Genomic DNA, 27,100 nt, shown 5'->3' with positions numbered 1-27,100 from the left:
AGGCCCAGTGTCCATTGATATCTGGGGGAGCTTATGTGGGACCAAAACCACAGGGGGCGCCTTGAAGACTGGTTGTTTCCCCTGATCCACATTCTACATCCAAGCCACCCCTCTGTGAAACTCCCAAGGAGTGTTAAGGTCCACACCTCCCTTCTTTCTGGTCTAGTGCCCACCTTCTGGTTGAGGCTCAGCCACCTAGGGCCCCCTGGTATCATCTTTAACCCTCATACTATTATGTTACAGATATAGGGGCCAACCCAGCAGGACTTTGAACATTCCAGCTTGAACAGTGACAGACTGTCTCCATGAACTTCCTAACAAGGCCCTCTGGGATGTCCAACACTCTTAGGAAGCAATAAAAGTGTAATCAGGTTGCCCAGGAGGTACCTCCAGAGCACGCTGTGCCAGCAGGCCAGGGCTCAGGAGCTTCGGCTCCAGCTAGATTCTGAAAGCCCTACTAATCACCTACTGAGACTAGGGCTGAAAAGGAGGCAGATGGGGCGAGTGAGGATAAGGCCAAGAGGAGACTTGGGCCCCAACAGTGGGCTAGCCCATGCTTGGGCCTATTATCATCAGGGAAAATCCTCCTCTGAAGGGAGGTTTCTGGGCCTCAACCTTAGAATAAAGGCTGCCCACCCACGGTGGGGAGGAGAGCGGGCCCTGTGGTCATTTTAATTTTACGTGTGCTGCCGGTGCGGTGCCGTGTGGTACTGACTAGAGTTACACGCGGTTCAGGTGGTTTAATGAGCTGCCTCCAGCCCTGGGACCCAGCTTGCTGCAAGCCGGCAAGGTGGGGGTGTTCGTGCCCTGCCCACTCCCTTCCTCCCTGCTTGGGTGTTCTAGAGGTCAGGAGGCGAACATGGGGGTTCAGTGGCCTCCTGACGCCTGGTAGGGGGCAGGGCAGATGGCGCCAGGATATGCACACAGACCAGCCCAGGAAATCCCTGCCTAGAACTGCCTCATCAGCAGATTCAAACCAAGCCAATTCATGCCATCCCCCAGACGCCTCCAGGATACTTGTGAGCCAGTCCCCGCCACGGCAGAGAGTGGGCAGCCTGGGTGCTCTGGAAGTGTGCGTCTGCATAGGACAGGAGGCAATGATTTTCATTTAATGAATTTCAAACTATGTGGGGTTGCAAACACCAGCAATTGAGGAAGGTGATGACAGGCAGACGTGAAAATGAAGTATCTGTAACGATGGGGAAAGGGGGCCGTCTGAGCCTTGCTGGGGGCAGGATGAATAGTGTCTTTCCATTCAGAGAGGTCAGCTCCACATAGCTGTCCACAGCTGCCCTGTCTTCCCTCATCGAGCTGAGTGTCCCCTATTCAGGAGAGTGCCTCTTGTCCCTGGTGAGATATCCCCCCACTTCAATATTTTAACCATTTGTTTCTATGTTTCTAGTTTTATTCATTCTTTCTTTTCTTTCTTTCTGTCTTTTTTTTTTTTTCTGCTGCTTCTGCTGCTGCTGTTGCTGCTATTGTTGAAAAGGGGTCTCAGGGAGCCCGGACTGGCCTCAAACTCTATGTAGCCAAGGATAACCTTGATCTTCCAGTACTCATCCCCTAACATCATCTCCCTGGTGCTAGGATCCTGGGTGTGCAGCACTATGCCCAGTTAACGCAGACTGGAGATTGAACCCAGGGCTTCATGCATGCTAGGCAAACACTCTCAACTGAGCTTAGTCCCCAACCCTTGTGGTGAGTTTGGATCAGAGAACAGGAATAATTGTCTCAATAGTGCAAGGTGTGTTCTTTTAATACAAGCCCTACATATGATTGGCTTTAGAAATCTTCCACGATGCAAAAAAGCAGAGAACAACCGTTACCAGGCTCCAAAACTCAAGGAGACAGCTTAAAAACCTGGTCTCCACATTCCTTGCCACCCCGGCCCTGGAATCTGGGCTTTAAGATCAAGAGAGCAAAGCACAGGCCAGTATATCCTCTCTGCATATCCTGTCTCTTGGCTCCTGTCTCCTGGAATGCTCACTTCGGCTTTTTTTCTCACTGCAGATCAAACCCAGACCCCTGCACACACTAGGCAAGTGCTCCACCACGGCTCTTATGGCCTTTTTTTTTTTCCCTTCTGGAATGTTCATTTCTAAAGTGGAGCTATGAGGAAGCCACACAGCAGGGGTAACAGCCTTGGAGGTGGATTTCCCCACACGGCCACCCCTGTGCTGAGCAGAGAGGTGCCAGCCCAGAGCTGTGTAGCCTTCAGGCCTGGGAGCTCTGCTCTGAGAGCTGTCTGAAAGTGCTGGATTTGTGGGGGGTTATTTTTCAGGAGTGGGGTGGCATGGCTCGGGATAACAGCAACAGTTATTTCAGATTCCTGTTAGATTCTGAACTACTTACTTGCCTGCATTCTCTGATCTTGCATCTACTCAAAGCCTATTCTGAAAGAATTGCCCTATGACACCCATGATGGCTAGGGTTAACTGTCAGTCTGACAAAATCTAGAACCGCCTTGGAGCCTGGCCTCTGAGCATGCCTATGGGCCTCTCTTGATGATGTCCATTGATATGGAGAGACCTAGGTTGTATGAGTGAGGAAAGTGAGCTGGGCAACAGCATGTAGATATTTATTGCTCTCCTCTTCTGACTGCAGACTTCTTCTGGCTGCCTCGACTTCCCCACCCCAATGGACTATAACCTGGAACTGTGAGGCAAGATAAACAAACCTTTTCTCCATTAAATTACTTTTGTTAGGGTACTTTATGTAATAACAGGAAAAAAATAATGCCCCTCCCAGTCACCATGCTTATCCCTCTTTTCCACACACCACATAATATATCACAAATATCCTGTTGTATGATGTCTTCTTCATATTTATAATTAGGCCTCACCCACACTAGCTCAGGATTCAGTGTTGACAACCTGCTCTATTTGTTCTCTATTTTTGTGTGTCGTTTCTTTGTATATTTTTGGCTATCTCTTATTTTTTTCAACTGTCCATTCTGTTTGCTTTACTGAATGTATTGGATACATTTGTTTGAAAATTAAAAAAAAAATCAGACTGGGGCTATATAGTTACTCAGCATGCACAGAGCCTGGAGTACTAGCCTTAGCACCAGAAAATTAGTTCTTTATAAACAAATCAAACCCTCTGCCTTTTGGGAGCTTTTGGATATCTCTTTTTGGAAGATAAATTTAGGACATTAATATTTAGTATAAAACTGAATATATTTGATTTGATTTTTTCCATTCTTATGTGTGCTATGGTTTCTTGTCTCTCCCTGCTTTCCCGGCAGCTGCCGAGTTGCTCGGGACCGCCCTTCCTGCTTATCTCATGGACCAGGACATTTTACTGTCCTCTTTCATTCTACCAGACCCTTAAACACCAAACTAAAATCAGCTCTTATCTAAAAACCACTTCCCACAGCACTCATTTCTTGAGACTTTTCTTTGGTGAGCCAGTGATTTGTGTATGGCTCTGTTTCTTCTGACCTCCATCAAGGGCTCTGTGGAGCCAAGTCCTTAGAGCCTAAAGCTTTTTGTCAAAGGCCAGGCAGTAGGTGCTTAAGGCTCTGTGGGCCACATGGCCTCCGTCCTGAAGTGGAAGGGACAAGAGACAGTACATCCACAAGAATTCATGCTATGTGCTCATAAAACTTGATTTGTATAGACATACAGGCAGACTGTGGGCCAAGTTCACAGACTTCCTGGTTCCTCATCCTCTGGTGGGGGAGCGTTATCAGGTAAATGGTATCAACACAAATTCCTGTCAACATCCCCTGCCCAGGACTTCAGTGTGTGACCATATTTGGAAGGAGGGTCTTTGCAGATGTAATTTAAGATGAGACAACAATGGCATGGGGTGTGCTCTTCATCCAACATGACAAGGGGACATTACGACCCAGAAACAATGGTAGGGAGGAAGCCAAGTGGGCGTGAAGGGAGAGGTTTCTACAGTGTTTCTATAAGCCACAGAACATCAAGGATTGCCAGCTTCCAGAGGACAGACTGGGAGTGGGCTCTTCTCAAGGCTGGAAGGAACCTACCTGCTAATTCCTTATCTTTGATTCACATCCCAGAAAGAATAGGCCCTAAATAGCTACAAGTTGTCACCCAGACCAATCTAGGGACTGAACTAGGATCCCTAGAGATGTCTACTCCATTAAGCCAGAAGGGCCCTCACCAGATGGTCTTTTTCCTTGTGGGCATATTGGCCCTCTGCTTCCTCACAGCACAGAGAAATGTGGGCTTTGAAGAATTGATCCAAGTCATTGGAAGCCAGCAGCACTGAGGCAGCAACAAGGCCTCAGAGGTGTGCTGCTCTGTCTAGACAGAAGATGAGTCCTAAACCCCTACCTGGTCCCACTATGCATAAACCCCTGAGAATACAGAGGGGCCTCTGCATATAGGAACAGCCCCAGTTGCCCACCCTGAAATTTGCTCTTGTTGGGGCAGGGGCCTATGATTACCCATACCTGGAACTCTTAGTCATTTAAAGCAGGCCTCCACTTTTGCCAGGAAAAGTCATGCACATCTATTGCCCAGTTATAGGGGTTTTACTCGTAGACCCCGGACACCACTACCAATGGCTGCCAACCCCCATGGAGAGACATGGGTCCTTTAGCTGGGACTGGGATGCATTTTCATATACAGGGAGCCCACACTTCGAAAACAACCCCAATCAAGAATTCCCACAGAACTAGGGTTTAGTGAAGCTGAGACCCTCAGGGTGAGCACCCTTCACCACAGCTGTAGACCTAGGCAAGCCTACTGAGCCACTGCCTGGACTCTGGCGCCTTCTATGAAGGTCTAGGTGCTGCACCTAGCCAGGCATGTCTGAGACCTGCAGGGCATGGGAATGAGTGGGTCACCTAATCACAGGTTGTGCTATGGCTGTGTGAGCATGCGCTGGAGGCACAGTGCTTGTAGCTGGCCTATTCATTGTTCATTGATTGTTCCACGACACACTTACTGTGCAAATCTAGACATCTTAATGAGGGGAGACTTTAAACCGTATTTTTTTTTCTTCCTGTCAGGAATGTTTTAAGGGACTGAGGAAATTGTGCATGGAATTGCTGTTTTAGGAGGTGGTAAGTCAACAACTTCAGAGGGAGCCATGCTACTTCAGAGCACGTGTTTGCACAGTTCATGGGAGATGTACAAGTGACCTGAAATGGATTCTAAGTGCTCGTCTCCGCTTCTCCTTGAGTTTTATTCCCTGGGGAAGAGGCTGTTTCCTGGAGAGCCCAGCATATGTCCACTGTCTGCCTCTGCCCCCTGTGTCCCGCCAAGCAGGACTGAACAGGGTGCCTGCAAGACTCTGGTTGGTCAGCAGCATAGAGCATAAAGATAGGACTGGAGAAGCTCTGAGGTCACAGTCAATCCTGAGTCCTCTCAGAGCTCTGAGGTGAACACACACACACACACACACACACACACACACACACACACACACACACTTCACCCCAAAGTCTAAATTTAGGACACCCCAAGATGGACTTTTGTATGTTTTTAAGATAGGGTCTTGTTATATAGCCCTGGCTGCCCTCTCATTTAGTGTACAGCCCAGGCCAGCCTGGAACCCATGGCGATCTTCCTGCCTCAGCCTCCCAAGACCTGTGTGATACTATACCCAGTTCCAAGATGGTCTTGTCTTCAAACTTAGGCTGAGGCTCCTGCTCCTTGAGGGAATGAATGCTTTGAGAATGGGAATGGCCAAAATTTAGCCCAAAAGAAATTCAAAACTCACGGATCCTCTTTTTACTAATTTATGTCAAAAAAATAAATAAAACCTTCTTGCTAGGGAAACTTCAAATGAGATGAATTCATGGGTCTGTCTAACATGGAAGGGAGAAATACAAGACATTTTATACAAACTTGTGCTGAAATGAAGGAGCACGGGTACCACCCGACTGACTCTCTGGTACCAAAGCAGAACACATGGCAGGAAAATTAGGCCTTCTCCTGAGGAACACAGATGCGCATACTTGACCCAGAACCTCAGTGATCTAGTCCAACAGGATGTACATTTAAAGACATTGTGACGGAGATGGCTTTGTGTGACAAATGGGGGTTGTTTTGTTCTTTGCAGTATAATGAGCTCAAAATATAGTTTAAGAGAGGAAAAGGCTAAGCCATCTCAACAGGAAAGGCATTGGGTACCACCCAACAGTAACTGATACAGTCTCCAGGCCCAGGAGACTAGGAAGAAAAAGAACATGTCCCAGTTACCATCACCAGCCCCCTTACCCCCATCAGTCCCAATATTACAGACCCAAGGCTCGTAGACCCAATACTATCAGATCCGAGGATTTCAGGCCACTTGGCCTCTCTTGGTTCACCGCTGAACTTCCAGTTCAAGTCCCCAGCTGGTGCCAAGAGGCAAACCAGAAAATAAAAGGAATATGGACCAAAAAGGAAAAAGTACAAATGGTTTTATTAGGGATAACCAGATCTCTCCATAGAGAACACTAAAGCATCCACAACAAGCAAACAAAAGTGAGTAGATGCCCTTATCCTAGTCAAAAGGAAGGTCAGCAAAGCCACTGGAACAAGGTCAACACGAGAAACAATCACTGTCCTTCTATATCCTAGCAACAAACAACCCCCAAAATAAAATGGGAGAACGAGTGTCCTGTCAGGAGCTTCAGAAACATGAAGGATGAAGAATCAATCTAACACACTGTGTGTCCTGGAGACTGCATGGCACCATGACCTGCCCTGAAGACGCTTAAGCAGGGAGAGAGAGAGCATGCAGTGCTGTTCAGACACATGAGAAACCCATGTTTCTCTGCTCCTCTGTGCAATAGCAGTCAGAAAGCCAGGGCTGGCTTTGGGTTGGGGTTTTGGATTGTTGTTAAAAGTTGACGACTAGATTCTCTGATTTTCCAGAGACTGTGAAGGGTCCAGCAGAGCATCACACTTTGAAAATGAACCAAATTGGAGGATTAACAAGACCTGATTTCAAGGCTTAGTGTAGAAGTCACAGCAATCAAGGTTTTCCTGGCAGAACAGTTTACAAAGTCCAGAAACCGGACCCAGCGCACGGCCAACTGATTTTCATCAAAGGTGCCAAAGTAATTTCATAAAAAAAAAAAAAAAAGAGTCAGAGGGACATGAGGGTAACCACATGCAAAGGAGACTTAGTCCCGATTCATACCTGTCACCGTGCATAAGATTAAACTTGGAAGGAATTACAAATCTAAACAAGAAACATGAAGCGATAAAGTTTCTACAGAAAACAGGAGAAAAGGCTTTGTGACCTTGCATTAGGCAAATATTTCTTAGACAGGACACACACAAAAAACCACCATGATCCTTACAAGAAAAGGAGGGGGCACCCTAATGAAATGGGTTCATTGAAATTAAAAACTGCTTTCTGCCCTGCTAAGAGGAATCAAAGATGAGTCCACCAGGGGAGGGGAGGTCTGAGCAACACAGATCACATGAAAGACACCACATCATGAATGCCATCCTCCTCACTCAGCATGAAGGAGACATACAATTGTTTTAAAAAGGAAAAAATCACTGAAGACTTCCCTAAAGGAGATCCCAGGGTAGTGAATTCTCATGCCATCAGAGGCTAAGAACATGCAAATTACAATTACAATTAGGGTGGTTAAAATTTCAAAAGCAGACTATACTTTATTTATCTGTTTATTTTTAATGTGCATGAGTGTTTTGTCTGCATGTGAAAATGTGCACAACGTGTTTGTCTGGTGCCTAAGGAGGTCAGAAGAAGGCCTCAGGTCCCTGTTACTGGAGTTAACAGATGTTTGTGAGCCACTGTGTGGGTACTGGGAATAGAACCAGGGTCCTCTACAACAGCAGCCAGGGCTCTTAAATGAGCAATCTCTCCAGACCCCACACTGACAATACTAAGTGCTGGTGAGAACACACAGCTACCGTGGTGGCACCCAGGGTGGTGATAGAAAAGCCAGTGGCAGCCATCTTGCCAAAGGGTTTGGCAGCTTCTGAACATGATGTGTCCCTCCACCCCCACCCTCCGCTCAAGGACAGGGAGGGGGTTACTGGAGAGCAACAGAGGCAAACAACAACTCCAGAGCATGTGTGCAATGCTTATGGCTGCTTTAATCATAATAACCAAGCCCTAGAGACGGCTCAGATGTCCATCAGCCTGTGGACGGGTAAACAAGCTGCAGTACATTTTATCCTTTCCAAATGAAAGAATCAACCAGAGCACAGACCAGAAGCAGACGGGCCTCAAGTGAGCCCTGCAAAGTGATGGGAGCCAGACGCAGGACTTTGTGCTGCCGAGTCTCATTCTCAGGGGGACAGGATAGTTCCCAGGTGCAGGTGCAGGGATGGGCTGCGGTACAGGGCGTACAGAGCGTGTGAAGGAACTCAACTTGGCCTAGGAATTTGCCAGAACTCACTGAACCGGACGTCTCACATGGGAGAGAGTTTTGCAGCACACAGCTTAAACCCAACAAAGCCAAATCTAAGACAAGAAAACAGAAACACACAAGAGAAGCCTATGAGATGGGTGGGTCCCTGGTGACTTTTTAAAAGTTGAGATAGGAGCCAGAAAGATGGCTTCGTGGGGAAAGGCATTTGTCACACAAGCCTATCATTTGATTCTTGAATTCCATGGAAAGGTGGAAGGAGAAAACCAACCCTACAGAGTTTTCCTCTGACCTCCACATGTCTGTCATGGCATGCATGTTCATATGCATGCACAGATAGGTACACACAATAAGAAGAAGTAAATAAAATTCTTTAAAATGTTTAAATACTAAAAAGAGAGATAAGCTAAGGTCTTGGAGAAAGGAAACACCTCACCACCACATTAGGTTGGCTGCAGGCACTCAGGCCACAGCTCCTAAGCACTGTGTCAATGCTGGCCCCAGCACTGACCAACACCCCTCCTCCAGCCTCCTCCCTCAGTCTCTGGGAGTCCAGCCCAGTTGTGATTCCCTCAGCATCTTTCCTGGGAGGGGACAGCCAAGTGACTGCCATGTCAGGCTCACCTTGCTGTTCTTAGCACTTGTCACAAATTCTCAAGGGCAGCTGGGGACCTGGACCTGGCATTCAAGACATGGGTGCAGAAGACTGGTGAGGGTGACTATCGATGCATATCTGTTTGCATCTTGGTCCCCAGCTGAGCATGGTACCACTCTCAGTGATGAACACAGAACGTTCTAGGTCTTGGTGACATCTGCTTCTTCAGCCTCTGCTATACCTCTCCATTTAACCCTCCAATGGCACAGGAGTGGGAGCCCACTAGGTGACGGCGAGAATGGAGAACCCACAGCATGCAAGAACTACAACCCATGTTATGGTTCCTCCCCTGCTAAGGTCACACTGGGCCAGAAAGTCTGCCCTCCATGGGGACAGAGATACTTACAGGACAAAATCCAGAGCCAGCGAGGGCACAGGGTGAAGCCGGCCTCACTGTCAGCTTGTGCCTCAGCCTAATACCTCTGTCCCTTGGTATATTATATTACATTACTTTAACATTGCTGAAGGTGTCAGGAGCCATGGCACCTATTGGCTCATTTCTAGAGTCTGCCCCTCCCAGGTGTGCCCACTGCTTTCCCTAATGCCTGTGGGCTCCCACACCTCCCAGTCGCCATACCCAAGCTTCTGCTTAGGAACACCAGCGTCCCCTTCCTGCTACTCTGTGGAGCATACACTGGGTGTCAGGCTACCAACCCCACATGGCCCCACATGGCCCCACATGGCCCCACATGGCCCCACATGGCCCCACATGGCCCCACATGTCAGGGTACACAGGGTCACATGGGTATATGGCACCACATGTAGGCATTCACAGTTACTTCCCACAAGGCATCCTGAGGCCTAGCAGGCCCCCGGCAGCTGGAGTACAGTGGTGCACACAGGGCCTCTTGTTTCTCCCCAGGTGCTGGGATAGAGGCCCACCCTCCTGGCAGCCACATGGCATGATTACTGGAAGTATCCCAGGACTTGAGGCAGGTCCCTGGGACTGGTAGGCACTTTGCCTCCATCCTGTTTCCATGACCCCCAAGGGTCATATATCATTTCAATTATTCAGATGGAAAACCAGGGCCCCAAGCTGCTCTCAAAGGCAGGCAAAAGTGGAAGAGGCGGCAGACTGAAAAGCAGGGCCAGCCAACAAGGGATGCCCCCCCCAGGTGTCCAGTCCAGGCACACCTAGCCTGGAAACAGCACCTCAGTATCCAAGCAGTCTACCTTCCCTGCCATCTGACCCCACTGGCTCGAAGACCCCCAACAAGATGCTGGGGACTAATAATGACCACTGTAATGTGGAAGAACCAGAGCTGCAAGAGGAACATGGCCACTGGAAGCAGCCCTTCATTGGGAAAAGGACTCTGGCATCTAGCCTGGAGACATCCCTGAGATTAGGACACCTGGTCCTGTCCGAGCACCCAGTACCTGTCACCAAACATCCTCCCAAGTACTGGTGTTTGAGCCAGAGCAGTTCACAGGAGTCGGGGTGTGGGCGGGGAACAGAGCCCCTTTGTTCCCTCCAAATGTGTCCTCACTTTGCCCCAAATTGAGAGTGGCACCTTCACATAAGGTGGGCCAGCTCCCCCCCTCCCTCCCTCTTTCTTCCTCCCTCCCCCCACCCCCGTGTGCCCACGCATGCGCACATGCACGTGTACATGTGTGTATAGCCCAAGTCAGTCAGCCTAGGTCCAGAGCCCAGTGTTCCCATGTGTGTGCACATGTACTCTTACATGCACATGTGCACAAACACACTCTCTCACACACACACACACAACAACAACAACAAGCATGGTCAAAGAGTGATGGAATGAGACTCACCTTCAAGGGGGTCATTGTATCCAACCTCCTCCTCCACATACCTACACTGCTTAAGAAAAAATTTCCCCAAGGGATTGGCGAACTCCGGAGATGTCTTCCAGAGCCTGGCCATTGGCAGGCGTGTAAATGTGTCCCCCTGGGGTACCCTCAACTGCATCTACAAGTCTAAATATGGGAAAGCGAGCAGTTATGGAAACATTTTGGTTACACGGGAATTTTCTTTGTCCGACCTGTGATCTTCTGAGTAAATATAAGAATGCAGTCAGGAACACGACAGATTTATATACGTGTGTCCCACCCCTTCTCTTATTTCTTCCACACAGCCAAATTTGGTTCTGATTGAGAATGTAAACCTGTCGGGATCAGTGAAAGCCTTCTCTAGACCCCTTGAGTCAAGCCTGGTCCAGGTGTGTGCCTGCATGACTCATGTAGGCAGTGACCTTCAGGACCACAGATTGGCTCCCATATGGAGAGAAGGGGGCTTACTTCAGCCCTACTATACTTGGCCCCCATCACCCTATCCAGAAGTCCAAATCTTGCAGCAGCTCACAGCCAGCACCTCCCCCACCTCCTTTCTGACATCTGGAGTCTGTGCAGCTCTGGCCACCTAGGCCAGGCATGGGTCCTGCTGAAGGTCCTGCTGGGTACTGTCTCTTCTGTTGGGGACACCAGCATCCAACCCTCTTTACATTCCTACTATAGGATCCCTGTGGCTTGCTCAACAAGGCTACCCAGGACCCCTCTGCTGAGAGTTGAAGGCCTGCCCCCCACGTCACCTGCCATCTCTTTGTTCCCTGATAACAAAAATATACTCACGAAGGCTCTGGCAGAAGTGAGACCAAGAACCTCAGCCATGGCAGTAAACACAGACAGGGTTCTCTGAACCTACTAGAGAAAGAGAATCTGATGCACAAGACCCAAGAACACGCTTCATAAAAGGAACATACTCAACAACAAGTCACAGTTTGAAATGAAGATGAATGAAAAGATATACCATGCTCTCATTAATAAAAGAAAAGACCAGAGCAAACAAAATCACCAGTGGTACAGAAGGCAATTTCATAACAGCAGACAGATGAAGTCATCAGGAGGACATTGCAACAACTAATAAAACAGCTTCGAAACACACTGAGCAAGACCTTCAAGAACTACAAGCTCCCTTCACAGTAGGAGATCTCAACACCAGTCTCTTGGTGATGGATGGAAAGGGTATGCAGGAGATCAGTAAGGACACAGCCGAGATAGACAACATTGTCACTCACACTGGCAGGCATGTAGAGCAGGTGTCCTAGCACCAGCAGAGCAAGCACACTGACATGATCACAGAGGGATATTTACCAATGCAAACCACAGCCTGGGTCCTAAACTGAGCCTTACTAAGCTGTGATAGATTCTAAGCATATTGAGTATTTTCTATAATCGAATCCAGATCCAGGTAGAAATCATTGAGGGGGACAAGAGGCAATCAAGAATGTCCATGCTTAGTGGACACAATCCTAAATCATCTGTATGTCAAGAGAAACACACTACAACCCTTTCACAAGATGGCAAGCGATGAGTATACTCCTATGGTAGGAACAAAATATGGCCACCCTTTCTGCAGCTGTTGAGCACTGTAGAATCAAGGCTAGAAAATTCCATAAAGCAAGAAAAGAAACATGCAATCCCCGTCAGGAAGAAGAGATAACTCTTTCCTCATTGGCAGCCAACATTGTTAATGCCACAAGACAACAATGGCACCTACAAGAATCTTCTAGAACTAACAAGATCAGCAAGATGAATTTATCAAAATACCTGCAGTTCTAAATAGAGAGTCAAAATTAACAGAACCATGTCACTTAAATTCTACTTAGCACATGGAGAGATGGCATCAGGATGAAGCTCACTAAATATAAGAAAAGAGGAAAAACTAATTTGCCTCAGCAGGAGCACCAGAAATATAAACAATGGGGCTGGAGAGACAGCTCCGTGGTTAAGAGCACTGGCTGCTCTTCCAGAGGACCCTGGTTTGATTCCCAGCACTCACATGGCTGCTCACAAGTATCTGTAACTCCAGTTCCAGGGAATTTGATGCTCTTTTCTGACCTCCGCAGGCACCAGGCATGCATGTGGTACACAGACACACTTGTAGGCAAAGCACCCATTTATGTAAAATAAATCTAAAATAAATTTGAAAAAAAAAGAACTTAGGTACCTTGAAAATAGGTGTTCAAGATACCTGGACACTGAGACCTGTAAGACATCTCTGACAGATATTAAGTTGAGGGCCAGGGAGATGATTCAGTTGGTAAAGGCACCTGCCACCAAGCCTGATGAACTTGAGTTTGATCTCCAGAACCCATATGATGGAAGATTGACTCCTAGAAATTGTTCTCTGGTCACCACACACATGCTACGGCATGGGCACTAGCACACACAAAATAAATAAATTTAATTTTTTAATAGACAAAAATTTAAGCTCAAAAGAGGACATGTGTGCTCATGTATTGCTAAGAGGCCAATTCTCCCCAAGCTGACCTTCAGGTTCATATCCCCAGTAAAACTCCACACTGCTTCTTCGTAAAAATGAGCATACTGCTCCAAAAAGTTATATGGACATGCAAAAGACCAAGAAATAGCCAAAAACACTTGAAAAATAAAAGTAAGCTCCACAAATGACTGTTTTTTGTTGCTCTACCTTAATGATAGTAAGCAAAGTACAGCATCACAGGACAGATCAGTGACTCGGGAGAGTCTGACAGATTCACACTCTCATGGCACACTGGATTTTAAAAAGGATGGCAGGAGACTCAGGAGGCAAAGGATATTCTTTCCAGAAAATGGTACTAGACCAATTCAGCATCCATATGAAGAAGTATAGAGTGTCAACTACATTCCACACAAAGGACTGGAAATGACTCCAGGGGTACACTGCCTGCGCAAACAAGGGGACCTAAGTACAGATCCCCAGCACCCACGTGAAAAGCCAGGCATGGCTGCATGCGACTGTGCCCCCAGCACTGAAGATGGAGCCAGGGCCTCTCAGGCCAGACTGTGAACTGCAACAGTGAGCTTCGTGTTCAGTGAGAGACAAAAAATAAAGTGGAAAGCAATGGAGGAAGAGCCTAAGTCTGTCTGTCTGTCTGTCTGTCTGTCTGTCTCTCTCTCTCTCTCACACACACACACACACACACACACACACACACACACACACACACACACATACATATCCTCTATCACAGATCTATAGAACCACAATAAGAAAATATTTCCGTCATGCTTAATATATGATTCTTAAATATGAAGTTAAAAGGTAGGAATTAAAACATAAATTTGACTTTGTAAAATTAAAAATTTCTTTTTCTTGGGTTGCTAGGAATGGAATCTTGTGCAAGTTCTCTACCTCTGGGCCACACTCTCAGCCCCATTTTTTTTTTTTAAAAATCACATCGTTAAGTAAATGAGAAGGAAGCCACAGAATGGAAGAAGCTATGTGCAAAGCCCAGACCTATGTAACTTCACAGAGAACATTGACATCTGCACTGCTAGGAAGGCAGGACTGAGAACTCGCTTAGTGCTGAAGCTCTGGCCTAGCATGCCCAGAACTTACATAAAGAGCTGGGTGTGGTGGCACATGTCTGTAATCCCACCACTGAGGGACGGGGGACAGAAATCCCTGGAGCTTGCTGCCCAGTCAGTCTGGTTGAAATCAGTGGGCTCCAGGTCCAGTGAGGGACTTTGTCTCAAAATAAGTTGCACCCACAGGCAGACAGACAGACAGACAGACACAGACACAGACACAGACACAGACACACACACAGAGAGAGAGAGAGAGAGAGAGAGAGAGAGAGAGAGAGAGAGAGAGAGAGAGAGAGAACAGAGACAGAGACAGAGACAGAGAGATTGATTGATTCAACCCCTTCACTCACTAGGAAATGGAATTTCAAATACAGTGTGGTTCCACCTCCTCCAAGACACACAGTAGGTCCATTACCGTGGAGAGGATTGACCCGCCAAAACATGAAGTTGCTGGAAATCCCTATGCTGCTCAGAGGGTGTAAAATGGTACAACCCTAGTTGGCCAGTTCCTCAATAGCTAGATAAATACCTACCATATCATCCAGGCAATCTACACATAAGTGTTGGCCCATGAAAAAGGAAACAGGAGTATTCACTGGGGTACATCCATATACTGGAATACTGCTCAGTGATGAAAAAGCATGAACCTAGATAGGTCTCAAAGCATGAAACTGAATCAAAGGACCCAGACAAAAAGAGTGCATTATAAATGGTTCATTTAAAGGAAACTAGAAAATGGAAGCATCTATAGTAACAAACAACAGACCAGCGTGCACCACCTAAATGAGTGGTGGAGAGGGTGTAGGGTAACACCCAGAACACAGGGGTGCTTTGGGGAAGGTAGGTACATGCTTCTTCCTGCCTCTGGCTATGGTCTTATGTGTCAGGAGTTATTGAACTGTGTGCTTTAAATATGGCATGTGCTACGTGCCAGCACACCCCAGGATAAAAGCCCAAAGCAGTATGATTCCTAACTGAGGTCCTTCCATCCCAGGATACCATCAATGGGCCCTTCTCCATCCTTGCTTGCTCACTTTGCTAGAATTAGGCAGCCACTACCCATCCACATGTTGCAGCCCTTGTAGCCATTGGCTCTGGGCTAAGAATGTTCACATTTGGTGTTCCCCAACACAATCCATGTATGTCCCAGGAGCAGGACACCCCACTGTTTTCTGACCTAGGAGTAAACAGAGGTCCAGAGAGGGTGCTTCACGTGATGCCACCAAGCTGCCTCAAGTCTCCGGACTTTGGCCACCTCCTTGACTGTCTCTGGGCCTTAGAAAACCGTGGGAACAGCCTTTGAAAAACCAGAAAGCTTCCTGCCTCCTGTTCCTCACCCTCATAGGCCTCCGGAGGCTCCCTGCCCCACCTAGGCCCTCCACTGGCCCTCAGCAGGGGCTAGCTACAGAGCCTGTTGCCCCTGTCCCTTTAAGAGAAAGAGGTACTATCACATCTCCACATTCCCAGGACGAGGGGCCAGTCTCTTCAGATATGGGGCTCAGGAGTGGGTTCATAAATGTCTGGGGTTGGTGGGTCAGGCCTGGCTTCATCTCCAGGCTTTGGTAGCAAGCGCTAGGCCCAGGGACCTGTTTTGTTGGCAATACTTAGCAATGGGCAGGGATAGAGCCTCCTCTGTGAGCACGAAGAGGCACAGCCCTGTTAAAGAATGTAAAGTGATGACTGGGGGTGCAACTCAGTTGACGATGAGTCTGCCTAGCACGTAGGAAGCCCTGGGTTTGATCTCCAATAGCCCATAAACTGAGTGCAGCAGTGCAGGCCAGTAATCCCAGCACTGAGGAGGTTGAGGAAAGGGGACCAGTTCTAGATCATTTTCAGCTACGCAGGGAGCTAGAGGATAGAACCATGTTAAGAAAGGAAGGAAGAGAAAGAGGGAGGGATGAAGGAAGGAAGGAAAGAAAAAAGAAATTTAATGTGAAATAAAGAAGCCCCCAGGCTCCCCAGAGAGCCCCATGGTACTCTGACCAGCTCTCCTCCCCCTGCAGGGCTGGAACTCCCAGGCCGCACTTGACCTTTTGTTCTTGTCCAGGCTTCTTATGCTGACAGTTTCTGAATTAAATGTGCAAATGGAGTGGGCCCCAAAGGGGAGCCCCACTCCTCACAGACCCAGATCCAAGCAGAGCATTCAAGTCGCATTTGTATGCGACTCCAACTCGCTTGCAGGTGAGAGCAGTGCACACAGATCAGGCGCATGCGTGCCCCCACACTTCTTTGTGTGTGTGTAGGTGTGTGCACCCCTGGCCATGCATGTCACAATCGAGCGTCCCAGCTGCACCCGGCTGCCTTTTCTTACAACCTATTTAACAGTCCTGAGCAAGTGTGGAAGCCATTGTCACCACTTGCCGCTCCTGGCCTCTTTCACACACCACAAGTGCTGGGTCCACCTGCAACTCAGCCCCTTGAGCCCCATCTTCAGAGAAGAGCCTGTGTTATAAATAACCAAGAGAACACAAAGCGGTGACATCAGAGGCTAGGATGCGCCTTCCCAAGCATCACCCACATGGGGGAGGAGAGCATAGCCCCCGGTTGCCACGACCCTGAAGGTACTTGAGGACATACTCCATTTCTCAAGCCCAGCCGTCCAGACACACAGAGATGGCCTCTGGGTCAGAGCACCTCCCACAGCTATTGAAGAGGCTGCTGTAGCCCGGCTCCAGCTCCCAGCCCCCAGCCCCCAGCCCCAAAACCCCACTTGCTCCACCCAGAGTCTCCAGTCGCCATGCAGCCTCATCACCAGGAGACAGACAGTCTACTGGAAGCTGCTGCTGGAGCCTTCCTTCACTGGTCAGCTCAAAAAAGCAAGGGGCCAGGGAGCCTGGGTGCTCAAGTGTGCCTCTCGACCCTGAGAGGCTGCCCCCGGCCCCCTCCCTCCCTCCCACCTGCGAAGTCACACAATGACATGCTTCAATAGCACACAGCCTGGGCCTCTGGTTTTCGTTCCGAGTGACCCTGGGAGGCCAAGAACGTGATGGGAGCCCGTCTGAGTGTGATGCCCTGGGGGACACTCAGGGCCCCAGCCCGCGCCACTCAGGCAGCCCGCTCATCCAGGCAGACAGCTGGTGGACTCCACCGAGCCGTGCCCCTCAGCCATGAGGCCCTGCGGCTCATCCTCTCACCCCCATCACAGCCCCCAAGCAGCCCCTGGGCGCCCCACTGGAGAGGGGGTACCAGGGCGGCCTGCTCAGCCCACCCCACTATATTATGTCAGCTGTTAGCCTGCACTTAAAGCGAGGCGCTCCAGCTGGCCAGGGTCAGATGTAAAAACAAGGGCCTAACAAAACCCTGCCACCCCCCAGCTACTCTGAACTAGAGACCCCCACCGCATGCAGCACTCACTGAGGAGGCTCTTTCCAGCCTCAGGCAGAGCATAAAGGAAACACCTGTCTCTGGCCGGCACACTCTAATCCCACTAAACCTGAGTGGGGAACCACCCCCCAGCAGGCAGCTCCTACCCCAGGTCTGACTTTTGTCCTGGGGGTAAAGGAAGGATGGTGGAGAAAACAGAGAAGAGAACCCACTGCTCTAGCGAGCAGAGGCCTCCTTGTGCCCCAGCTAGACCCAGGCTACAGAAAACAGAGTGCCTAGGGACACCCCCAACACACACACCCCTACTTTCTGGGGTCTGTGAATAGGACCCTGCCTGCTTTAGGGTCCTCGGTTCCTGAACAGTTGTCTTCCATTAGAAGGTCAGGAGGCTCCTGCCACAGAAAGGCCTTTGCTACTGACACGGGAGCTCCATGTGACCCCGTCGTAAGCCAAGACCCCAAAGAACCACTGGGCACCCCACACTTGGCCACCCAGGCTGCTTTATCGTTCCTTACCAACCTGGAGCTGAGTCAGCACAATTGTCAGAAAAGAGGCAGAGAGAGTAGGGGGTGAGGAGAGGGAGGGAGGGAGGGAGGGGAGTGTGAGACCACCCAGATACCTGGAAGCCCTGGGAGGGGGCTGGGAAGCCATGAGCGCGTGCAAGCACGTGTGTACACACACACACACACACACACACACACACACACACACACAGAGATGGCGGTATCCTGGTGCTGTCCCAGTCACCCCTTGCAGTTTCCCTGACCAGGAGAATGATCTTTGGGGCCCCAGAGTGGCATGGGGATGGCAAGCTCCCAGAAAGATAGATCTGAGGACTAAGAAGTATAAAATGGGAGAGGGGGAGGTCCCTACCCATTGGTTCGGTCCCCAAGACAAGATACAGATGGCAAGGGGCAGCACTGACCACAGGCCCACAAGGGAACAATGAGAGCTGGTACAACATGGGCCTCTCCCCAGGTTCCTGTACAGAGCCTGGGCCTTGTCACTAAGACTCAGCAACTCCGAAGTGTGGGGACAGGCCCATACATGCATCATCTGCTGTGGAACTTGAGCCCTAGAGACAAGTGGTCGGCACTCAGGGCAGGGATGGGGATGGGGAACCTCTGGCTATCCAACGGTCTTCTTGAGGCCATGAGAACCTGCTGCCAGGCACACACCAAGGCCTCTTCTCTTTTCCTTTTGGCTCAGAGTCACCTGAAAAGGGTGTGGAGATGAGCCCTGAAGGAAGAGCAATGGGGAACAGGCCCTTCAAATCCAGGTAGGTCATGGCTTTCCACCTACAGAGCCTCCAGAAGCCAGTCCTGACTGCATTCCTGATCTTGCCTAGGAGCCTCCAACTGATTCTCACCTGCTACACAGTAAGGAATAGGTTGTGTGTCCTTCCAGAAGGTTCCCACAGTCTCTTACTTGCCTCTCCCTCCTGTCCCAGGATTCTCATGGTTCTACCTTGTTCTGAACAAATGTGATATGCGACGACTCTTGTCACGGCACACAGCATGGTGCTGGCTTCCCAGTAAATGAAAAACCAGAGCTGCGTCCTGCAGGACCCTCCGCACTAAGGCCTGGGAGGTTCAGGAAATCTGGTGGCAGCTGAGGATGCTGGCCTTCCTGCTCTTACAGAGTACAGGCCTCGCACAGAGGAAACAGGGCAGGGTGGTGGCCAGTTAAAACCCCATAAACCTGGTGACCTAGAATTCATGGCCCTTAAATTGTATACACTGTGGCAGAGATAACCTGCCCTGCCATTTCCACCCAAGCTCCTAATTTGACCTCCTAGGACCTGTGTCCCACTCTTAGGACGTGTGTCCCATTCCTAGGACGTGTGTCCTCCACACAACCTAGTTTCATTCCTATTGCTTTGACAAAATAGCCTAGGGGAAAAAAAGCAAGTTAGGAGAGGGAGAGAAAGGGCGAATTTTAGCTTACATTTCCAACTTACAGTCTGTCATCATGGGGAAGTCAAGGCAGGAACTTCAAGCAGCTAGTCACATCACATCTACGGTCAAGATCGGAGAGAAACAAATGCACGCATGCTCACTTGCTCACTTGCTTGTGCTCAGTTCTATCTCTCCTTGCCTCTTGGTGCCATCCACAGTGGGCTGGGTCTTCCCACATCAGTTCTTAAGACAATGACCCATAGATACGCCCACAGCTCAACCCAATGCAGGCAAGTCCCCCTCTTTCCAGGTGACCCTAGGTTGTGTTGAGTTGACCACTAAAGCCAACCATGCCAGTTACAAAGGAGAAGGTCTTCTCTGAGGGCCATACGCTGGCTTTCTAAAGACAAGGGATACAGTCTCGGTGACTTGGAAAAACCCAACATGATGTACTCATAGAGAGAAAACACAGTGACATAGATGGGATCAAGAAAACTAAGTAGAGGCCTCAGGTAGTCATCCAAAATGGTATGAACTAGGAACAACTGTGTGTCAACATGGGAACACAGAAGAAAGACACTGTGAAACCAAATAGACCACAAACCATCCTAGGCCACAAAGACTAGGCCAGTGTGGGACAGTGCAGCACGCCCATGTGGTTAGGACATGGCAATCTAAGTACCATTTAAATGCACATGCTTCATTTGAAACCCGAAGGATTACGAGTTCAAGACCACTCAAAGTTGCTATGCCTGGTGGCACATGCCTTTAATCTTAGTGCTCAGGAGGCAGAGGTGGGTGGATCTCCGACTTTGAAGCCAGTCTGGACTACACAAGACACTGTCTCAAAACAACGAAAAATGACAAAACGAAGTATTATTCTGCAAATTCTCCTACTGAAACAGGGTGGGGCCTGGCCACTTTCTCAGAAGGCCATGAAGTACTTGCTGTAGACTTCAAGGGCCACACAGTCTCTATCCTGGTTTGGAAACAAAAAAGTAGAATCCACAAGCCTGCAGACTATGTGCTGCCATGTCCTTCTTGGCCCCTCGCAGGCAGATAGGCAGGGTCTCAGCGCCGCAGGCAAGCCCTACATTCTCTAGCAGCTGAAAGAAAAAATATACTAGGAGAGCTGCCCACCGTTCCTGCCCCTGCTCGTGGGCACCACAATAGCACTCTGGGAAAGACTCTGGGAAGGAGGATCCAGCTCCACAGAAAGGGCAGCTAGGAGACAAGAAGCTTTGCGGCAGCTCAGCATGGCAGGCATTTCTAGAAATCTAGCAGGGCACATGAGCTCTGAGCCCAGCCAGTGTGACTGCCTTGCACAACCCTGAGGCCTTGCGGGCCCTGTAAACAGCCCAGCCCCATCCATTCACCTAGGTCACCCCTGAGACTAGAGGCCACATCCCCCCACTTAGACCAAGCCACAGAGTAGCTGTCTCCCTGGAGATACCCCCAAGCCTCCTGAGCTCTGGATACCCCAAGGGCTGCACACAGAGCTAAGTCCATGTCTGTTCGTTCACTTAGCCCCAACACCAGCCCTAGGGGCTCACTGCAAATGGCCATGGGGACTGGCCTCCGTGTCCACAGGGCCCTGTGGTGTAAGTTCGGGGTGGGAATCTGTAGCCTGTGTCCCATCAGCCCAAAGCCTGAAATACAGTTGAAGCTTCATAGATATTCTCTGCCTCAATGAATGCAGGAGAAAACAAGTCAACCAAAGAGGTGGGCATCTTGCATGCATGGGGTCGGGTTATCTTCTAAAGCAGAAAACTATAAACTAGGACAGTAGGAACCTGTGTGCTGAGGACACAGGAATAGTAAGCTCTGGTCCTGAGAGGGACAGAATGTCTCCCCAGAGGACGCAGGAGCCCAGGAGAGAGCCTGTAACACTACAGGATTCATGGTTAGCTGGATGGCACCTCTAAAGAGCTGCAAGAACCAGACCTCTCCAAGTAGAGAGCTGGGGCCTCACAGAGAGGCAGCCTTGGGTTTGTCAGTGGAAAGCTCAAGCTGCCTGCTGGTCTCCTGACCTTGGGCAGCAGTGACTCAACCTGCAGGAGTCTCCTTCCCTCGGCTGCAAACCAGTCTTCAGGGACAGGGTCAGAGTAGACACGCTGGCTTCCATGAGTGCAGCCAGTGGCTGGTGTGGTATTAATACCCCCCCACCCCCCCACACACAAGAGATTCCAGATAGGACACCAGACCAGGCAGTGTGACACGTGGCCAAACGGAGTACAAGCACCAACATTGCACCGGGTACACCCTGAGCCACGTCTTAGTCAACAAAACAAAACAACAACAACAACAAAAAAAAACAAAAACAAAAAAAGGACACCAGCTACAACTCCAGGCAGCAGCAGATCAAGAGATAGAAACACACTCTACAACAGATAGGCGGCGAAAACCAACTAAATAAAGCAAGGCAAAGCCCAGATACAGCACAAAGACATGAAGCTAGGCGCTGAATTTAGCGCCAATAAGTCTCCACTGGCAGGAAAGGGTGTGAAAATGAATGCGAGTACATGTGAGGCCCTGCCGAGTGTGAACGAGGGTCTGGGACCCAGGGAGCTGACCTTGTTCCACATGAAAGTGGGACCCACCGAGGGCTGTCTCAAGGACTCAGAGAGGCCACAGGATCTCATTTTGCTCCTGGGAAACTGAGGCCTGCCAAGAGAGTTGCAGAAAGCCAGGGCGGGCCGGGAAGGGTCCAGCTGCAGGGAGGTGGGTCGCCCCTGCGGGGCCAGGGAGCCTCACAGAGAGGGAGGAAGCTGGAGAGATGACCTCATCCCCCAGGCCTCCGGCCGCAGCTCACAGCGGTTTTAACCGCAGGCATGGCGGGACATTTCCCTGGTATGCGGGCCACGGGGCCTCATGGAGCTGGAGTTTGTGTTAGTACTTTTTCAATGCAGCTGTCTTTGTGTGGGATTTGAAAACAAGCTGGGGTTTGAGAGACAAAAAACAGCCCTGCACCTGGGCCTGGCCAGGGTCTCCTATTGCAAGCAGGGGTGGGTGGGTTTGGCGGCGTGCATGCACATTCAGCAGAAGTGCACGTACACGGCGAGCACACACATGTGCGCCACGTCCACAGATGCACGGGAAAGCCTGCTCTGGATTCAGAAGCAGGATTGGGGTGGGGGATGCCTTCCTTGGGGCCACAAACAGGTTTCAAGGCCAAGCACACCTACAACACGCATGATCAAAGTTCCAGCCAGACCCTGGCCTGGCAGGGCCCAGATTTCTCCAAGAACAGCTTTTCAGGCCCAGGGAATATGCCTGGCTCAGCAGAATGCTTAATCCCTCAGAGGCCGCCTGGCTTCCTTGGCCCTGGCTGAGATAACAGGGCTCTGGCACCGCGAAAGCCAGGCGCTGAGGCAGTAGTATCGGCGCTGGGGTTGGGGGAACGCAGCCTCGCGTGACTTCTTCTCCGCCATTTACCCAATGTGCTCCCAGAATCCCTCACAACGCTCCCTCGCCCTGGCCCCCGTGGGGTACCCCAGGCTGTGGTTTGGGCTCCCGCGCTCAGCACTCTGGGCCCGGCCCAAGGGCTGTCGAAATGCGCATGACAAGAGCGCCACCTGGTGTCTCCACAGTCCAGCAGCGTCTGCGTTGTCCTTTGCCCCAAGGTTGAAACAAACACCTTTGCTTCTTACCCCACTCCCATCCACAGCACGTAGCACCTGCACTGTACACTGTGTCCCTCAGCCTGGGGCTCCAACCGTCATTCTCACCAGAGGCCTGGAATCCATAACCCTGATATCTGCCTGGGCTAGGACACATCCACCCTCTGGGGGCCACAGCACACAACTCCTCCTTACTGAGCCCTTCAGCAACCGTCCTTTCCTCCAGGAAGATATCACCACCCCATATACATGGCTCTTTGAGTCACACACTTCTCTCCTTGTCCATATGTCTGGACACACGCCCTCTTCGTCCCTACTGTCCCGAGCACCATCTGTGGTCATGACTCTGAAGTAAGCCTCTAGACACAGCCAGTTCAAACCCTGGAAGGTATGGCCTCCAAAGGCCAGCAAGGGAGGACACAGCTCCGTGGTAAAGTGGGGGACAGCGTGATGGCTCAGCAGTTAGGAGACCCTGCTGCTCTGGCAGAGGTTCCGAGTTTGGTTGGTTATTCATGTTGGGCAGCTCACAATCATCTGTAACCCCAGCTCCAGGGTATATGCCACACCCTCTTCTGGTTTCTGCAGGCACTGTACACACACACACACACACACACACACACACACACACACACACACACAAAGAATATGGAAAAGCCAGTGGAAAGGCCAAGGTTGAGGCTGATTCTCCTCCCTACCCTTTACAGATGGGGAAACTGAGGCTCAGGGATGTCCTTATGGGGCATGCCTGGGAACAAGACTTAAAAAGGAGGTTGTGTATCCTATTTTAGATATACAGTTTTGAGCAGCTGGAGTGTTAAGCTTCCCTTGGCACAGTGGAAAGATGTAAGAGAGACGTGAGCCTACTCACAGAACCCCACCACACACAGGTTGCCCAGAAAAGAGCAGTATTCCAGAAGGGAGTATGCAGAGCTGACCAGAGGTCAGCCCTAATAGCAGAGAAGCAACTCTGTTAGGCACAGAGCCTGTGCAAAGGCCCTGGGGTCGTTGGGAGTGAGTGATGAGGAGGGAGGAGAGGATTGGAGATTGGGGGGGGGGATACTTAAATGTGTAGCACTCTGAGGACCGTGAGAGAGAAGTTGGAAATTATCCCAAACCACCCAGGGAACATCTGGGACGCTCAGGGTTTTGTCCTATAAAGTCTCTCTCTAGCTGTTGTGAGGCAGGAAGGGTCCAGGGAACGGGAAAGGAACAAAGGAGGTAATGAGGTCACTGCCCTCACCGCGGGGGACAAAGAGCCACTTCTGGGAAGCAGAACAGACTTGGGAGGGGCTGCCTTGGGAGTGGAGACCTGCTCACACAGAGGGAAGGGGTAGGGGGAGTGGATATCACAAGGTCCCACCCACACCCGCCTTGGCTTTGGGGCAGTAGGGTCTATGTGCGTAATTCCAAGAGTAGCCACCAGATGGCATACAGGCCCAGAAAGAGCCTGGCCTGAGGGAGGCAGCAGAGGCCACCAGGAGAGGGAGCCTAAGCCAGAAGTTAATGTGGATGGGGCAGGAGGGAGGGCAGCAACCACCCCAAGTCTGGAGCTACCACATGAGGAAAGGAGCAGGTGCATTCATGGGCCCACACACACGAGAACACATATTGACCCATGAACATACAGTTACATATAAAAACACTGTTTACACATAGGCATGAACATAGTTGCATATGCAGATACACACAAATTTACACACAAGTGCACAGGTATACAGGAAATCAAACACATGTAAATATCCACTCACACTCACACACATGCTCAGATCAAACACACACTTGCTTAAAGACACAGGTTTGAATACATGGGTACATGCTTGTGTGAACACATTCTCATGAATGCATGCTTACAGAACTTCCAGGGAAGTGTTCTGACCGTCAGGCCCTGCTCAACACAAGAACTAGCAGGTACGTTTGGCCTAGGCTCTCCAGCCCAAGTCCCAAGCCAGGGATTCCAGAACCCTAGCTCCTTGGGGGAGAAACCTGGGCCATTCCCCTCAGCAGCAACCAGGTACTGTGACCTCTCACAACATAGTCAGACACTAGACCTTGCCTGTGTGACAGCCAGTTCTATAGTGGACAAGGGAACAATCCTGAGAAGAACCTATAGGAATATCATCACACATAAGACTAAGGGACCCAGGGCCCTCTCACCCTGTGGAAGGATGCAAGCATCACGCAAAAGTCCCCAAGAAAATAGAAAAGCTCCATTGGACAGGTCATGAAAGATTATATTCTGGGACTGAGAGATGTCACCCAAGAAATCGAGACTGGCTGGCCAACACATCAAGAGAGATACCAGCTAAGATTTGATAGCATCTTGCCAGCCACATGGAACCAACTAGAGAATAGGCACATTGGCTGGATGTTGCTTTTTTTTTTTTAAAGCCCAAGGAACCGACCCACACTTGAAGCTCAGTGTTCATAGGCACAGGCACCATTGTGAAGTGCAGGGACAGCATAGCCTTTCACCATGGTCTCAGAATATATCAGAAGAGAAGTCACCCTCTAGTGACTACAACTCTCAATCACAGCTTCTCCATGTTACCAGCTGCCAAAACCACATGCAAAACCACAGTGACCCCCACAGAGGCAGACACACCACTGCCTGGCACCACAGCCATGTGGGTATCCCCAACATAGTTAACACGAGGTGTGTCCTAGGTTGGGTGCATTGTCCTGGGTCAGGCTGGGAGTGGGGACAAGGAAATTGCCAGGGACCCCTGAAATATGCTACAGAGCCCACTGTAGGGTGCAGGAGCCTGGCCAGATGAACCCTCCAGTGGCCTGTGGAGGAGAACTGGGTACTTCCAGGCAAGGCCCATGTCTGATTTGGTCCACAGTGAAGACACACATCCTATGGTGAGGGGAAATGGGGGGCTTTGGGGTGAGTGGCATTCTGTGCTGGGAAGCTAGAGATGGGACGGAACAGTGGAGATTCCCAAAGCCATTGGCAGCATCACATATGACCGCTCAAACCTGAGGAAGAAGACATCACATTCAGGCCAGAACCAGAGACCTCTATGACCCAGGGAAGGGATATTCCCTGCGGCTCAAAATCTAGAAGTAATAGAGGAAAGACAAAGTTGACACATGAAAAACGTGTGCCACTGAGTGGCCCTCACTGTGATTCAAGACCTAGCAAGACAAGCTTCCCAGCTGACAGCTAGGTCTTGAATCACAGTGAGGGACAGCTAATTGTGGTCCTTGCTCCCTGTGAGCATCGGGAACATCCCATCGCAAGAGGAAAACACTAATGTACCCCAGCAGAAGGCCATTCGGCTGCACCAGTCACCATCTTTCACCCTTAGTCCCAGCCATGCTGGCCTGCACCCGCCTTCTCAGCAGCATCATGGCGGGCGGCATCCACACCACTTCTAAAGTCCACACGGCCCCATGTCTGGCCCAACAGTGAATGGTGATGCATGGGGTACTCTACTCTCGTGGCAACTGGCTCTAGGCTCTGGATAGCCCTTCCAGAACAGCGTCTGCCTCAGTTGCAATATCCAACCCTGGCCCTGTTTCAGGGCTCACAACTGCCAGATAAACAGTCCTTCAGTCCCTCCAAGCATGTAGGTTCACACACCACACAGTACCCTGAAGGTTGGCTCCTCAGAGCGTAGGGTCACACAGGACAGTTCCCAAGTCCTTCACAGAGTATGGGATCATCATAAAAGACAGTCTCCCAAGTGTCTCACAGTATGTGGGTCACAAAGGACAGTCCTCAAGCCCTTCATAGAATGTGGCTGGACCCTGGCATTTGGGAATTCCATTCCTCAAACTTTCCACATGTTACTCTATGCTGGGACAGGGCACATGGGAGAGATGTCCCAGGCCTGGTCTGCAGAGAGGGAGACATGAGCTGTGAATCAAAGTAGTTGTGGTGCCCACTAGGACTGCCATGGTGATCCTGCCAGAAATGATGCATCAAAGTCTCCTGGGCTGATGTAGGGTCCAC

General features: G+C 50.2%; 1 protein-coding gene across 2 annotated transcripts in view; it reads right to left on the bottom strand.

Moving 5' to 3' along the window:
* Kcnq1 (potassium voltage-gated channel subfamily Q member 1) overlaps positions 1-27,100 on the bottom strand; it is a 330,113-nt gene that overhangs the window by 254,607 nt on the left and 48,406 nt on the right. The gene's annotated exons all lie outside the window — the stretch shown is intronic.

The sequence above is a fragment of the Peromyscus maniculatus genome, chromosome 1 (assembly GCF_049852395.1).
Source record: "Peromyscus maniculatus bairdii isolate BWxNUB_F1_BW_parent chromosome 1, HU_Pman_BW_mat_3.1, whole genome shotgun sequence".
Taxonomy (NCBI): Eukaryota; Metazoa; Chordata; class Mammalia; order Rodentia; family Cricetidae; genus Peromyscus; species Peromyscus maniculatus.
This window is presented reverse-complemented; position numbering and strand designations above follow the sequence as displayed.